Genomic DNA, 4004 nt, shown 5'->3' with positions numbered 1-4004 from the left:
GGGGGGGGGGGGGGGGGGGGGGGCATACACACCGACTGTCATTCATGCCGACAAATGCAATTTATTCTAACGAATTCAGTGAACAATCTGCTGGCAACCACTAACTCCTGCCCAGGTGCGGCAGCGCATTGAACTGAACAGCGCCAACGTCTGTATCTGTGTCGTCAGCAATCAGAATTGTCTCCACAAACTTTAAACTTTAAACATACATTCATATATATGTGTGTAAGAGTCATGCAGCTTTACGGACGCCGGCGGATGTAGCGGAAATGCAAGTGAAACTTGCCAACACCAAAGGCTATATAAATGTTATGCTTATGTGTTTTGTGCATACATATGTATGCATGGATGTGTGTGGCCTTGCTTGCGCACTACTGGCGTGGTTGACATTTGTTTTTCCAGGTTATTAGAGTTGCTGCTTGAATTATTGTTATTTTACCGCCGCTTCCGTTGTTTACTCTTATCTCTTGTATCACATTCTTCCTGTTCCTTGTGCTATTGCTTTTGTTGTTGACTGTGTTCCGCTGCTTAATTTTACAGTCTTCTTAAGTTGGCAATGCTGTTTTCGCTGTCGTTGATAAGTTGTCAGCAATACCTTTCTTACGACGCTGCACCACATAAACTGTCAAATAACAACAATACATACACAACATCTCAGCGGAAAATTTTCTTTCATCACGCGAAAGTTTCCTCATGAATTTTTCATCGCTCGTTGCGCATTCGCATATGAGAAAATTTAAACAAAATTTCGCTCAAGCATACACATCTACATCTACGTATATGTATGTATATGCAAGCACATGCTGAGGAATAATGAACACCACAGCCGAGAAACAATGAAAATATCTAACCAAAAGAGTGATAGATATATCAGACACATTTTTGTCATTAACTTCGTAGATTTTATAAGGGTTGTTGATAGCAGAAACATTAGCATGCATTCATAAATGATTTATACTTATACATTTTTTTATAAAAAAAAAATTAAAAATAAAAAAAATCTAGTATGTCAATATCCATAAGACGAACCAATCGAAGGTACACACTTTACAAAAAAGTTCCATGGAGGTTTCTCAAGCAACCTGAATATCTAAACATCGTTGGAGTTTTTTTATTGTCTTATGGCCGGTTTCATCAATCAATTTTAAAGCTTACCATACTCTTAAAATTTAAAATGACAAATATTTCGAACAAAATTGTGGCATTTTATATCTTAACGGGTTGATAAATTTAAAATTTATTGGTGCAACCGGGCATTCAGCCTTCTTATTTGACTGTTTGTCGGTCCGGACTCAAAACAGAAAATTTGACCATTTGTTACTCTCCTTCGCGATGTTTCGACAAAGCTTTCTGCATTTGATTCTTACACTGTTCAAGGACAAAGTACTTCGCTGCCTCAAACTTATAGCTGCATGTGCCCCAATACCGCGAAAAGCTTCACTTGAAGAATTCACACAGAAGTGAGTCACCTCTAAAATCTCGTTTGATTTAAAACGGCTTGGGTTGTTTTTCATCAAATTCGCTACTTTGGCCCTTTTTTAAAAACGTTTGAGAATAGTTTCGTTTTGAGGTTTTGGAACCACATTTCCGCATTCCTGCTTTATCTCCCCTGTTTTCTAACATCTTAACCTCTTTGTGTTTTGGCGAGTGTGGCCATCTTGACTTTCGATCTATAAGTATATACATACATGACGCGGAATTTTAGTACTATTCATATAAAAAGGATAGCAGCATACTAAATAAAGTCAGTCTAAATCAGTGAATCGATTTCATGTTTTCTTAATTCTCAACTAACGGCAGGCTCCGAAAGAGACCAGATCCGACGGGTTAAGGCTGTAGGGAAAGGTATGTTAGAAAAGCTGATGTGAGAGGGCATATAAAGAGGTCGGCTAGTGTCTTCGCGCGTCTTATTCAAATTGGACTGAACAGCTTAACCTGCTACAATAACCCCTATCGGAGTTGTGGCAAAGTATCGCAGGCCCCACGAAGCAGCTCGTGCTCCACGTGGCTTTGGTCTCCTTTGCTGGAATTCAAGGGATGAGACTTTCCGAAGATGTTTATTGATTCTCCATGAAAATGGCCTGCCTATAATAGTTGGCCTGCTTCAGCGGATGGTGTATTTTCCAGTTTTTTCCGACAAAGGTCTCCTTTTGTTAAGATTTTTCTGTTTTACTTTTAATCCAAAATACTTCGAACTTATTTTGCTTTATGGATTTCTAAATTAAAGCTATACCTATTTTCAAGCAGCAGTCATATTTTTTAATTTTGTCCGTGATTTCAGACTAATGATTTACCTAATTAAACCGGAAATATCTTAAGTACAAACCCTAATACATGGAGTTTTTGGTTTAAAGCCCAGCTTTTCTTATTTGTACTTGCGTCTGTATGTACCCCCACATATGTATGTATGTATGCAAATAAACTTAATTGTGTGTGTAAGTGTTCAGCGACAATTCAACCAAATAATAAATTGCCGTTTGCACGCAAAACTGATATTATCGTCATTAGTAGATTTCACCAACTTCCGCGAAGCATTTTGCCAGCTGAAAGTTTGCCATTTCCTGCTTTCGCACTTGGCTTCCTGCCGCGCTAACTGAGCCGCCCAAGACCAACTGTGCAAGTATGCACAAGTGCAAAGGCGCCGCATTCATGCTGATTGTGTGCGAGTGTGTGGCATGCCACAACAACAACACCGTCACTGCATGCCACACGATTTTGTGCGGCGCCTCGTCAATTATTCATAATAATAATAATAACATTATTATAATCTGCCGCAAGTGTCAGACCAGCAGATATGCAAATCCATCAGTCAAGTGTACGCCTTGCTATTGTGACGTCTGATAGGCGTTGCGAGAGAGAGAGAGAGCGAGTTGAAAGCTCTCGGCGTCTGGGTGCATTCGATGGGCGGCGATAGCGGATGGATGTTCATTTATTGAATTACTCGCGCGCACTGCATTGCTATGCGAAAGTTTTTGTTGCTTACCCTATGGCAATTGTTGGCGGCGATAAATATTTACATACGTACCTATGTATGTATGTATGTATGTATGTAGAGTGGATAGCCGCCAGTAACGACAGTAGCTGTAATGGCATTAAAAGCAACAACAAATGCAACAATGGCAGCAACACTGAGTCACACTGCAGTATTTGTGCACAGTAACTTCATCAAGATGAATATGCAAATTGGCACAATGTTACAAGAAAGCGAGCGCCAGCCAGACGAGCGACGGCCAAAGCAAGGAATACAGTACTCAATGCCAAGTTGAAGTCATTATTGGCACTCTCAAGCGTCCGCACAAAGTACTTGGAAGTGTGCGCCGAGAGTTGATTGCAACGCTGATTAAGGAAAGTATGCGGTAAGTCAGGGGGCCTAGCGCGGCTAGCCAGCAGCTGAGGTTATTGGCTCAACACGGATGCGCGTACTTATCGCAAATTTTAATGTGTACTTCGCGTGCGGCCAGCAATAATTTAAATTAACTTTTGCACCGATGTTGTTTATCTTTTTTATGTTGTTGTTTCGTGAATTCAACGCACCGGCTGTTAGAGTTGATTACTTAATGGCGGCACTGTATGCCATTCTTTTGTAATTTAAAAAATGGCAAAATATTATCTGAAAGCAAATTAAATACATAGGGTACGATTACACATATGTGAAATAAATTATATTTGGTTTGCAGTGAGAAAATGGCTGTGGTTTAATCCTTTTTCGACCATTAAAACTGAAACCATAGGCGAAGAAACTCGCTATTTTGCACTGCGGTAACAGTTGGATGACACACTTATTCCGTTAGTTGAGCCTGTCGACTACTATTGAGAGCCAAGTAGCCGCTACAACAACAGCAACAACACGAGTATTCCTGGGGGGGAAACACCTAGAGGCCGAATTTTGTTGCTCTTTAGATTGATATACAAATTCAATAAATTCAACCGGAAATTCATTTATGTAAAAATCTTGATTGTTATTTTTTGTTTGGGCAGTCCCACGTATACAATAATTTGTGGTC

This window comes from Rhagoletis zephyria, unplaced genomic scaffold (assembly GCF_001687245.7).
Source record: "Rhagoletis zephyria isolate East Lansing unplaced genomic scaffold, Rhagoletis_zephyria_1.1 Rzeph_scaffold_00975, whole genome shotgun sequence".
NCBI classification, from domain to species: Eukaryota; Metazoa; Arthropoda; class Insecta; order Diptera; family Tephritidae; genus Rhagoletis; species Rhagoletis zephyria.
This window is presented reverse-complemented; position numbering follows the sequence as displayed.